Source organism: Neovison vison, chromosome 1, assembly GCF_020171115.1.
Source record: "Neovison vison isolate M4711 chromosome 1, ASM_NN_V1, whole genome shotgun sequence".
In the NCBI taxonomy this organism is placed as follows: Eukaryota; Metazoa; Chordata; class Mammalia; order Carnivora; family Mustelidae; genus Neogale; species Neogale vison.
This window is the reverse complement of record NC_058091.1, coordinates 89,030,641-89,043,492: the sequence shown is the minus strand read 5'-3', so window position 1 is coordinate 89,043,492 and position 12,852 is coordinate 89,030,641. Positions and strand designations below refer to the sequence as shown.

The 12,852-nt window shown below is 44.3% G+C and overlaps 1 protein-coding gene across 12 annotated transcripts in view; it reads left to right on the top strand.

Annotated features, from left to right (window-relative positions):
* TRERF1 (transcriptional regulating factor 1) overlaps positions 1–12,852 on the top strand; it is a 202,133-nt gene that overhangs the window by 6,835 nt on the left and 182,446 nt on the right. Inside the window, exon 1 of one of the 12 annotated variants that reach the window (XM_044250845.1) lies at positions 4,021–4,041. The exons of the other annotated variants lie outside the window; for them this stretch is intronic. The gene's annotated coding sequence lies outside the window, so the exon portion shown is untranslated. Of the gene's footprint in view, positions 1–4,020; positions 4,042–12,852 lie in introns of those variants that run through there. 12 annotated transcript variants of the gene reach the window in all.

The window sequence follows — 12,852 nt, the reverse complement described above, 5'->3', positions numbered from 1 at the left end:
CCCTGGGCAGCCTTTCAGGAGCACACGCTACAGACTGCCAGCCTGGGTGGCCCCCAGCGAGGGGTCTGCATGGGGATTGGAGGGTGAGGAGGGCGGCTGAAGGTCTAGGTTAGAGTGTGGCGCCCTCATGGTCTCCTGGCTCTGGCCAAGGGGGCCTCCCAGCCTGTCTGGGCATCTGTAAAGGGCGGGTGATACCATCTGTCGCCTCTCCCCTCCACTTGTGAGGATGCCATCAGATAATGTACGGAAAGTGCTATGTAAACTGTAAGAGGCATCGCGCACCGAGAGCACCGAGGTGAATTAATCTTCAGCCAGATCTCCTTTTCAGATATAAAACCTGACTACCACTGAAACGCTTCCCTTAACTTCCCAGAGCCTCTGCCCACACCCCTGTTCACCAAGCCCTCTCTCACTCTTGTTCCAGCCTTCTAGTCACTTTCTCCTTGGGGGTTTCGGGTCCTCTGGGATCTTTGTATCGAAAGTGCTACAGGAAGGCTGGCATCCGAGCTCAGGCGGTGACATGCTAGGCGGTCTAGGTTCAGACTCTGATCCCGGATTGAAACTTGGAGACCTGCCCAGTCGAGGCGACACACACAGTTGGTTTGTGCACTGGGTGCAGGGGAGCCTTGAGCCTCCGCAGGAAACCGGACTGGGGTCCGAGGGTCCTGGCAGGTCTTCATTTGCATTCAGCCTTTGTTTTGCAAATGAGGCTTGTACTGTAAAGCAGAGTCTACCTAAAACAACAACAACAACAAAAAAACCCCACCAAACAACAAAAACCAGCCCTGGGCCCTTTCTCATACTGTCATGCTGCAAAAGTCATTTCTAGTTTTAAGAAATACCTTGTGCTTTTCCCTCATCAGACCGCTCGCCTCCGGGCTAGAGGGGGAGGCTTTATTTGTTTATTTCTGAATTAATTTTTATGATGGGAAAACTTGAACATGCAACAAAAGCAGACAGGCTAGCGTAATGAGCTCCCTTGTACCCGTCACCCAGATGCAGCTGTTACTGAGATTTTGCTCACCTGTGTGTAAGAGGACTCCTTGTAATTGTATAATAAATACAAGTTGTCAGTTTTGAGAGATCAGTGGAACTGATACCAATTTGGTTTCATAAAGGGGAAAATAATCAACAAAAAATCAGAGAGAGAGGAAATGGATGCCATCATTGAAATAACCGGTGTTTACCTAGTTTGTTGCTGGTCCAAAGCCTCTTCGGTGTGTCTTATTTTATCTGACGACAGAAGCAACAACCACAGGAGGTTGGTATCCTCATCTGACAGCCAAAGAAAGTGAGGCTCAAGAAGGAGAATCGAAAAAAATATATAAATAAGCGATTAACCCAGAATCACAGGTCCAGCCAGCATCCTGGTTTAAGGCCAGAAGTTGAATGGTCTCCAGATGTTGTGCACCCTCAAACAGATAATGCTATGCAGTATTAAGGATATGGTACTGAGTAGCTGTAGAGATCATGGAAACCAAGACCATCATCTGGGAACTTTGGGTTTCTAAGTCCCAGTCACCTTAGTTGGAAAGACTCAGATGATTTAAACATGCTTCCGACATTACATTTTTAAAAAACTTGAATCGTCTGGCTCGTTCTGGAGCACACAGCTCAAAGGCTGCCTCATAATTAAAGCCAAAACTTGACTTTAACAAATTGCATGGCCGTTCTCCATCAGCCTCCTACCCTTAGCCCTGTCCTTTTTGTGGGGCTCCTGAGTGGAGGGACCTGGACAAGCCATGGTTGTTTTTAGACGGCCTGGCCTTTAGTTTCCAGTAGTTTGCTATTTGCTACCTTGGAAAGCTTCCTGGGGGCCCCTTGTGTGTGGGGGGGGTGATTGGTCATAACAGGGACAGCTCTGAGGGCCTCTCCCCTCGTCTTGGGAAACCACCTCCAATCTAACTTCTTTGAAAGATGTTTTAAAAAGGGAAAGGGGGAAAAAAAAAGTTGGAGTTGATGCCCAAGGCGTTTGAATAGGGGGTGTCATTCGAGTTCCCTCTGATGTCATCACAATGGAAGATATCAAACTCCCTTAAAATTCAACTCAAGGATACCAGTAATGAGGCTGATTCTCAAGTACCAGGGCTTGTTCACTTTTCGTTCTTAATTGGGTGAACAGATGTGAGCTGGGGTGGTGTTATGGGGAGCTACAGTAGGTAAGGACATTTAGAGGCCTATCTTCTTTTGAAGAGTCTGAGCTGCTTTAGAAACCAGTATGGAATTCAAACAATTTCAGTGTACATACGTTCATTCATTCCTTCACTTTCTCTCCAGAGCCCCGTGTGCCCCCATGTGCCTGGTCACTGACCGGTGCTGTGGGCTGGGCTGGGCTGTTAGGATGCTGTTGTCATAATATCCGCCCCCCCCCCAACCCGTGTGTCTTTTACCCCTTCCTTGCTGCCCCAGGGAGGGCAGAACTGGGTCAGCACTCATTGTTGTACCCCCAGCACCTGGCACTAGTTGGTGCAGTATAAATGCTTATATATTTAAGAATCAACTGGGGTTTTTTGGGTTTTTTTGTTTGTTTCATCTCTGGTTCCCCTGCCTCCTCCCCCCACCCCGCCCCCTACGGGTTCTCCCTGGAGGGAGAAATCCAGGCCCCTCTGCCACCTGGGTCAGCTCTAGCAGCCCCTGAAGGAGACCAGGCTAGAGAATGTTTCCTTCCCCCTTGCCTCTCTCGGTCTGGCAGCTTTTAGCTGGGGTGCTTTAACTGAGCTCTCAAATTCAAGTGCAGCCCCATCCCCCATGCCTTTTAATAAGTGACATTTTGTTAAATCAGTTATTCGAGGCCTTATCTATATTTCTGTCTGTGCTGGCTTAGTCAAAATAGGAAAGAGAGTGAATATTAGATTTCTTTCCCTGCCCCCCTTCCCTCTCCCCTTGGAGCAACTCTACATAAGATTTCTGATGGTGGGGGGGGTGATATGTCCTTGAAGAAGTAAATGCTGCATGCAGAAAAAATGTGGAGGGCTTTGACTTGTAGCGAATGCTGTTTTTCAGCAGCTGTGATTTTTCCATTTTTCTTTTTCTTTCTGTTTTGATTAGTGGAACTCATTGTGCTCCAGGGTTGGGATTGTGTTGGGGGAGGGCGCGGAGGGAACAACATTTACTGGGCGAGCTGGAGTTGGGGAGGAGGAAGGAGAGAAGGGATTTATTGAAAATATATGTCTACTTCTGCTATGATAAAGCGGCAGGCATGTAAAAATGCAACGGGGAAATCATTACTGTGGTAAAATGTAGGCAGAGCTCCGTTTTCTCATTAACAGAGCTTAGCTCGCATGGAGGAGGGGGCGGCCAGGCTGCTTTGAGAGTTGGGGTATTCAATAATAGCAGACACTCGGGGGATTGTCTCCAACCCCTCCTGCTCACCCCCTTCAGCTGCCTTCTCCTTTCTTTCTCCAATCAGTTTGTAACCTTTTTAAAGCTGCTTGTTGGATTTCATGGTCTCCATTGTCACTCCGTGCCACCCCAAAATGCTGTAAGGACTGTTTAATTTTTAAAGTTGGAGGGAATTAAAATAAATTCTCTCTTGGGAACTCAGGGAGAATTTTGGCAACACACTGTGAGTCAGAGATTGGATTGTATCCCTTGCATCCCGGAGAGTACCAAGAAGAGCCTTATTTAGGGGCTCAGGAATTTGCATATGCTGTGGGGTATCCAAATGAGGGTTTCAGATGGCTTTAGGGGTAGTTGCTACTGTTGTTGACTGAGAGCTTAGTGTGTGTCCCTGGCCCTGTGCAGGTGTACTAGTCACTTCAGTCTTCCAGCATTTGTAGGAGGCAGATGGGTGCCCACTTTACACTTTACACTTGAGGAAACTGAGGCTTAAGGAGACGTGGGTGCTGAGCTGCCAAGCTGGTCTCCAGACCCAGGGCTAACCCACAAAGACTGCCTGGTCACCTTCCCCGTATGGTTATCTAGATTCTAGGAACCTGGACTACCCCAAGGCCTGCCATTGACCGTGAAGGGTGGAGTGCTCAGGATGTTCACGAGAACCTTTGCTGAGCCCCTGGACAGAGCTGTCTTTCCAAGATCAAGGTTAGTGGCTCACATCTTTGTTAGAAGAAGTGAGAGAGCGCCCTGCTCCTCATCCTGCCAGGCTACAGGGACCGTCAGTGCTGACAACTTGATCCTCAAGTGTGTGTGAGTGCTTCTCATGTGCCCAGACTGTACCAGTGGCTGGAAGTTCTAGGACCAGTAGGAGAAGGAGCTCAGAGTCTGGTAGGGACAAGTCAGGAGAACATATAAACCCGGCACACAGAGAGACCTGCTTAGAAAAAGATCATACTGCAGAAGCAGTCAGTGGGAGAGACTGTGTGGAGGAGCCAGGGAAATCTTCAGAGAGGTGGTACATGAGTGGGGTTGTATGGGTTCAGTGGGGGCTTGCTGGGTAGGCAAGGGGGGAGGGACTAGCAGATAGCATGGCGAGTATAGGAAGCTACATAGAATCTGGCTTTACTGAAGCATCAATTCAAAGCTTACCCTTCTGGGGTGCCTGGGTGGCTCAGTTGGTTGAATGTCTGGCTCTTGATTTCAGCTCAGGTCGTGATCTTAGTCCTGTGTTGAGATCGAGTCCTGTGTTGAGCTCAGTGCAGAGCCTACTTAAGATTCTTTCCCTCTCCCTTTGCTCCCCCTCTATCTCCTGCTTCAAGCTCTCTCTCTGTCTAGGAAATAAAAAGCTTACTCATCTAATGTTATCTTCCATCACCTTCAGTTTAATGCTCTAGAACTGTGCTATCCAATATGGTAGTCATTAGCCACACATGGACATCTTTTAAAAAAAGTTTTATTTATTTATTTGACAGAGAGAGAGAGATCACAAGTAGGCAGATCTATAGGCGGGCAGAGGGTGGGGAAGCAGGCTTCCCACTGAGCAGGGAGCCCGATGCAGGGCTCGATCCCAGGACCCCGAGATCCTGACCTGAGCCAAAGGCAGAGGCTTAACCCACTGAGCCACCCAGGTGCCCCATGCATGGCTATTTAAGTTTAATTAAAAATTAAATAAAATAAAAAATTTGGTTTCCCCCATGGCACTAGCCCCACGTCAAGTGCTCATTAGCTACATGTGGCGGGTGGCTGCCATATTGGAGAGCATGCATATAGAACATTTCCATTAGAGCAGACAGTTGTATAAGGTAGCACTGCTCATGAACTTTGCCCTGAGGCTTCTTCTGCAAGCAATGTTTTCCCTCTTCATCCCTTACCTAGCTCATTCCTACTTCCTCCTACTTCCTGTGCACCCCAGGGTGGGTCGCCATCCCACTGCCCACCTGGACTGCAGTGATCCCTTTCTGTGTCCGTCTGCCTATGAGGACTTTCAGCTTCTAAAGGGCATGAGCTAGGTTGTGTTCATTTTTGTGCCACGTCTTGTGTATCGTTGTGTCCCCAGCAACCAGTCAGGGCCCAGCACATACGAAGTTCCCAGTCATAATTGCAGGTGATGAGGCTGGAAAGGTGAGAAGGGATTGGGCTGGGAGGTCCTGATACCATGATAGGAATCTTAGACTTGACCTTTTAGGCAAACCCTTCCTTGAAGGGTTTGAAGTGAGGAGAGGTGTGTGGGGAATGTGGACAAGTCAGATTTCTGTATTAGAAAGGTTAGTCAGGGGCGCCTGGGTGGCTCAGTGGGTTAAGCTTCTGCCTTCGGCTCAGGTCATGATGTCGGGGTACTGGGATCGAGTCTGCTCAGCATGGAGCTTCCCCTCTCTCTCTGCCTGCCTTTCTGCCTCCTTGTGATCTCTCTCTTTCAAATAAATAAATAAAATCCTTAAGAAAAAAAAGAAAAGAAAAGAACTGTCGGTCAAAGGTATGGAGGACAGGCTGGAGGGGCCAAGGTTGTAGACTGAGATGAGGTAAGAAAGTATTCGGAGGACAGGAGCCGGAAGGGAAAGGTCTGTACTCCTTAGCTATGCTAGCGAGTTTGAGGAGTAATGTCACCATCTTGCCAAGTCAGGGTTTCCTACCATTTCTGTCTCCATTTTGGATGTTCCTGTTCGTTTCTAAGGGAAGCTGCAGAAAACATTCCCTTCCACGTTTTCTGGGTACCCTCAACCTCTTTCTTCTTCTTCTTCTTTTTTTTAAAAGATTTTATTTCTTTGTTTGAGAGAGAGACAGTGAGAGAAAGCATGAGAGGGGAGGTCAGAGAGCTGGGAGCCCTATGTGGGACTTGATCCCGGGACTCCAGGATCATGACCTGAGCTGAAGGCAGTTGGTTAACCAACTGAGCCACCCAGGCACCCAACCTCTTTCTTCTTAGGGGGCCCCAGCCTTGGTCTCTACTTTTGTAGATGGTGAGCATCTCCACCCCCTTATCCCCTCACCCTCTCACCCTCACCCTGCCGGGTGCTCACCTGTTCGTTTCTCTTCAGGGTAGTTTCCCCTCGGTATACTTTACTCAGTATGGTTCCATGTCTGACCCCTTGTAGTAAATTTGACACTCAGAGCACAGAGGCTGGGGTTTTAGCCTACTGTCTTTTCCAGCCCATGATGGATTCTCCTTGGAGGACACTTCTGGGGCCTAAATTTAAGAAGGCTTGTAGAGAGTTTTGCAAAGGAGTCTGGAAAGTAACTGAGATCAATCTAGGCTCTTTGAGTGGAAAGGAACCAGGATAGCAGAATTAGAGAAACATTAAGAGGATTATTTTCTTTAGGAAGGTGAGGTAAGGTGCTCTTCTGGACATTGTGACCTCACACTGTATGTTTGGGGATAGGATGCATTTCAGAATGTGACAGCTACCTCCTAAGTGCAGACACATGCCATCATTTTATATATAGGACCTCATTAAAGCCTCACAGCAACTTGATGGAGAAGGCATTATTATCCTTACTAAACAAGGGAGGCAAGTGGGCGGACAAAGGGATGAATAGACTTGCTCAAGGTCTCGTGATTAGCAGGGATTCAACCCAGGAATCCAGACCTGTGTGACTGTAAAAGCAGATGCTTTTCCCCCTTCCTCCTCCTGCCTCCCACTTAGCCTTACCAGACAATGTGGCCTGAGTTCAGTTCAGAATGTGGCCAGGATAATATGGAGAAGGGACACCACCCTGACCCTCGTGGGGTACTCCTGGATAGCGGTGTAACTCTCCGAGCCTCATTTCCCTTATTCTCAGTACTTTTGCTTTTCTGGTTGAAAAGGCTTATTTTAAGAATCAAAGGAGAGAAAGGATGCACAAGTGCTTTGACAAATACAAAGCCATATACTTTACTCTTCTGTAGAATTGTTTTGTGAAGGAGCGAAGCACTGAGATGGTTGGGTCCCAGGGTTGTATCTAGGTTTTGGGCACTGTGTGTGTGTGTGTGTGCGCGCGCGCGCACCCTGTCCCACAGATCTCCCTTGTCTCCTTTGGGAGACTTTGGTTTATCTCCCAAACTTTGCAGTCACCACGACTTGGGGGAATGGTTGGTAGCTAGACACATGGTAGGTGGAACCTTGATCAGAGCTGGAATGCTCTGCATGATCTTGGGAAAGTCACTTCACCTTCCTAAAGCTCCATTTCCTGAGATGGTCACATCTACTCAGAGGGGTCATTGGGAAGATTAATGGCAGAATATGTGTATGAAACAGCACCTTGTCAGCAGATAGTGATGTGTGTATGTGCAATGGAGGTCATGGGCAACATGGTCGGTTGAGCACACTCTCAGCCCATTCCCTTTCCTGGTCAGAATGTATGGCTCATATGTTCTGCTTTTAAGACCTGGAGAAGGACACGATTCAAAACCCCTTTGGAGCTAAGACTTTTTCACTGAAATTGTGTAAATGATAAGTGAAAAGTTCATAGAACTTTTTAGTGTGGACAAGGAGACGACAGGTAGTGGGAGGGGACTATAGAGCATTTGGAAAATATTGGTAGGCCTTAGGAAGAGAATACCAGTTGTCTTTAATTCCTACCTCTTACCTTTTTAATAACTTCCTTCTGGTATTTTTTCTAGGCAGCATAGTCTGTTGATTAAGTTTAAGTTCTGGAGTCAGACATGCCTGGCTTTGGATCCAGAATCCTTCACTTCATGGAAATAATGGGGTTGGGTGAGATGAAACGAGTGGATACATGTAAAACATGCCTGGCACTTAGTAAGTTCTCAGTAGACATTAGCTATGGTATTATGCCTGAAAATAGTATTGGGCTAATTTTGAATGAGATTTAATGTTAATATTTTGTTCATTAAATATTCTTTGGGTTCTTTTTTTTTTTTATAGTTTTTTAAGTATATTCTCATATGGATTTTATGTTCAACAAATATTTCTGGAGCACCAGAAATAGTGTGCCTGTGTGCCAGGCACTGGGTCCCAGAATTTATTTTACTACTATTATTAGAAATTTAGTTTATCACTCCATTACAAATAATGCTTCGATAGACATCCTTGTGCATATATCTTTGATCACATCTCAGATAATTTTCTTAGAATAAATCCCTGGAAAGGAGAATTACTATGTTAAAGATAATGGGTATTTTTAAGGTTCTCAGTAATATTTCCTAATTGTTCTTCAAAACATTTTTAAAAATTAATTTTCATTCATCCGACTAGCATGTGAGAGAACTGACCTCCCTTCACCAGCTCTAATACTATTTTTCAAAAAATGGTAATTCTTGTGTAGTGTGGGTTACCCTTTCTACCATGGACTGCAGCTCTTCTCTGGGGCTCATTTTTTTCCTGCTGCAAGGTGGGGTACAAAGGTCTCCTGCTGGTAACTACTATTTATAAATTTAGCAGGATCTTTGGGTTTCTGTTGTAGAAAGACTGTGCAGATGACCTGAATTATTATTGAAAGTGCTGCTTTCAACCAAGTTAGAATTTCTTTATGCTTATGCAGAGACTTGAGAAGTACTTTCTTACCACACACATCCCTGCCCAGGGCATGGGGTGTGTCAGATAGCTGGTTTGTATTGACAGGTGACCAGGATTCTCCACTCATGTAAATAATCGTTGTTAGCAGTTGACTGCAGAATTACGGGGTCCCTGTTGAAAGTTTTAGGAATTTGTTCTGTTTGAAACTTTATAAGGAAAGGAAGGCTCCTTTTACCTCCCACAAGTATTATAGTGTCCAAGTGTTGTATGAAATGAAATATGGAGAAAAAAGTTGTTCTATTGAAAATGCTGAAAAGTAGAAAGGGAATGAAAACCAGAACAGCATTCCATCATCTAGATAGAACCTCTGTTTTAAAAAAAATGGTGTGTTCCTTTCTAGTGTTTTCTTTTCATATATATATATATCTATATATATATATATATATATCTTTCCATAGTTGGAGGCTTTCTGGGTATGAGTTTGTTTGTTTGTTTTAGAGCTGACCCTAAGTCAATCCTTTAACCATTTCCTGATTTGTTCAAGCTACTTATATACAACACTTAGGCTCCCTTTACCTCCTTTATGCCTCTTGTGGTCTTGTGATTTTAATCCTCTCTCTATATTAAACCCCAAGGGACGTTGTTTTAAAAAGTCAATAATAATTTAGATTAATCTACATAAATATGTAGATCTCTGTGGTGTTCTTCGTTTCTTCTTGTATGACCATGCTCATTATGTTCTCTCAGATTAATTTCCTTCTTTCTGAATAAACCCCCTTAGTTGTGTGTGTGTGTGTGTGTAAGCATGCATAGGGGGTGTCTGGTGGTGCCCTAGTCTTTCAATTTATGTTTGTCTGAAAATGTCTTTCCCCTTTTATTTGGAGGATATTTCCACCAGGTATAGAAGTCTAGGTTGCCTTTTTTTTTTTCTTTTAATTCCTTAAAGATAATGTTCCATTGTCCGCTGGCTTCCTGCACATCTGTTAAAAAGTCATCTGTCAGTTTTATTGTGTTTCTTTTGAAAGTAATATTTTCTTTTCTCTTTAGCTTTTTTTTTTTTTTTAAAGCAATTGCATTATGGTGTACATTAAGCGTGGCTCTCTTTGTATGTATCCCCCATGGAGTTTGGAGAACTTTTAGAATTCATGGCTTGATTTAAAGTCCATTTTAGAAAATATGGGGGGATTTCTTTTTAAATTGCTTTTGCCCCATTATTTCTCTCCTCTTCTTTGTCTTTGCATTTGTTAGACTCTTTTGTGGTAGCCGACAGGTCCCTGAAGCTTGTTTTTGTATTTTCTGTGCTTCAATATGAATATTTTTTCTATTAATCTATTTTCCATTTCATGAGTCATCTCTTTCCTGTTTGTTTGTTGTCCAAATATCTAGTCAATTCTTAATTTATTTTGATTGTTTGTAAATATCTTATTTATAAAAAAGATAGTTTCTGATTTTTTTAAAGATTTTTAAAAAATGTTTATTATTTATTTTACAGAGAGAGATCACAAGTAGACAGAGAGGCAGGCAGAGAGAGAGAGATAGAGGGAAGCAGGCTCTCTGCTGAGCAGAGAGCCCGATGCAGGACTCGATCCCAGGACACTGAGATCATGACCTGAGCTGAAGGCAGTGGCTTAACCCACTGAGCCACCCAGGTGCCCAGTTTCTGATTGTTTTTAATGATTGTATTTTTCTCTTGGTTTGGTCCTGATGTGCTTGGTAATTTTTGTTTGAATGCTGGGCATTTCAGATGGAAAAAGCTCAGGATGTTGGGTCACCTTGATTCTGTTGAGGCTGGTCTACTTTTGATCTGCCCTTGTTTTAGAGTGTTTATTGGGGTCCCGCTTCCTTGATAGACCCTGATATTCACAATTTGTTTTTCTACCTCTGGGAGACTACCAAAATCTCTGCTTAGCTTTTCAGTTTTTTAACTTTTTTTTTTTTTTCCCCGGTTTGGATTTCCAGGACCTAGCTCTGTACACATGTGGTTTCAGTGTCATCAAATGCCTTGAGGGGAAATTATTGAACATTGGGTTCATGTATGAGTTGTTCATTTTTCCCTGAGATCTTGGGTCTTAAATCCTGGATGTCATTATAGCCCTGAACTGCAGCTTTTGTTTCCTTGTCCAGGGAGAGAGCTGCAGCATACTGTATCTTGCTGCCTTTTCCCTCAGTGTTTGTTATACCAGATCAGCACATGTTCTGGGGAGAAACATCAGCGACTGATAGGTACCTCACCAAGGTTCTCTTTCTTCTAGGGGCATTGTCCTTCCCAGCCTGGCTGCCTTGTTGTACTCCCATAGCTTCAACAGTTATTATGGTTATTATTATTATTATTTCATATTTTATCTATCTTTTATACTTGTTCTATACAGGAGGGTTAATCTAATAGCAGTTGTGTCATGACAGTTGCAAGTGAAGTCTAGTTTTTTTTAATCTTTTATCATTTGACATTTTAAGTATTTTGTATGTCTTTAAAAATTCTTCATGGGGGGTGGGTGCCCAGGTGGCTCAGGTGGTGAAGCACCCGAGTCTTGATTTCAGCTCAGGTCATGATCTCAGGGTCCTGGGATCAGGACTCTGTGCTCAGTGGGGAGCCTGCTTCTGGATTCTCTCCCTCTGCCCCTCTCCCTTCCATCCCGCTTACTCACTCTCTCTCAAATAAATAAATGAATTTTTAAAAATTCCTCATTAGGTGATTTTTAATATCTGCACAAAACTGTTTGCTCTGGCTTTTATAATCTACTCAGCCATTTTTCTAATGTTGGATGCTTAGGTCATTTCCCATAACTTGCTTTTAAAAAAATAATGCTGCAGTAAATGTCTTTGTGCCAGAGCATCTTAATATATTTTAAAAGCATGGACTATGAATGATCAGAGTTGAAAATATTAATCAGTAGCGATTGTTTCCATGTATATGTCAGGTACAAAAATAAATACAAAACTTTTCTATCTCAGATGGTCCAGAGAGAAACATTCCTTTTTCCAAAGTGTTTTTATCTCTTTAAAAATATTCATTTAGTGCTTACCATGTGCCAGGCATTCTTTTATATGCTTTATAATACTAATTTTAATTCTCCTAAGGGCCCTAGGACACAGGTACTAATAATGATAATGGTTTTAAAGATGAGGACTCTGAGCACAGGAGGGTAGATAACTTGCCCAAGGTCACCCAAGTAACTTCCAAGGTCACACAGCCTGTCAGTGGCAGAGCTGAGCCATGAGTTCCTACTCTAGAGCCCATGGTTCTGGCTCCTCCCCTGTACCACCTGGAGCTAATTGTTCTAACTTATCACTTCCTTTTTCCCCCATTTTAGCTTATTCCAGAGCTGCCCCAGCCTTTTCTTAATTGACCTTTTTTTTTTTTTTTAAACCGTCTGCTTTGTGGTTGCTGGGGGATGAGTGTGAATGTGGGTACAAGGTGCCAGGGACAGAAATTGCTGTTTCTGGGACTGGGTCTGTGCAGTGACAGCTCACTTTATAGGTTGACCAGATAAGCTTGCCGGGTGGCTTGTAGTGTGTCTGTTGGGGACCCTGGGTGTGGATCGAATGACAGGGAATTCTGCCTCCACCTGTGGTTTGACGGGCCAGTGTTAGCTGGCTGCTGATTTTGCCATTTAGAGAGGCAGAGTGAAGTAATCCTTTTCTCTGTTCCACTTCTGGTTAGGAGCACGAATAGTTAAAGAGGTGTAGAGAGGGCTTGCTTGATAAAGCACTGATGCTTTGGACTTTAGGGACTGTGGGGTGTGGATGAAGAGTGGAGAAGTCGTTGACATTTGTCTTTCTGCCTCTCTTTGGATCTTTCTGTAAGTGTCCCCATCAGTCTTCTGTCCCTCTCTGCTTGTTATGTCTTTCTCCTACCCATTCCCCTCTTTCATCTTCCTGCTCATCTCCCCTTTTGGGTATAACATGGATTTGGGGGACCGGTGGATGTGGGGATAACTGGTTTCCTTAGGGTTGTTGGGTTTGTACCTTGCAGGGGTTCATCAGAGAGCTTTGCGGGTGAGGTGGCTTTGAGCATGTTGATTAAGTGGTATCGAAGGAGCTATGTAGGAAGGATGACAAGGTG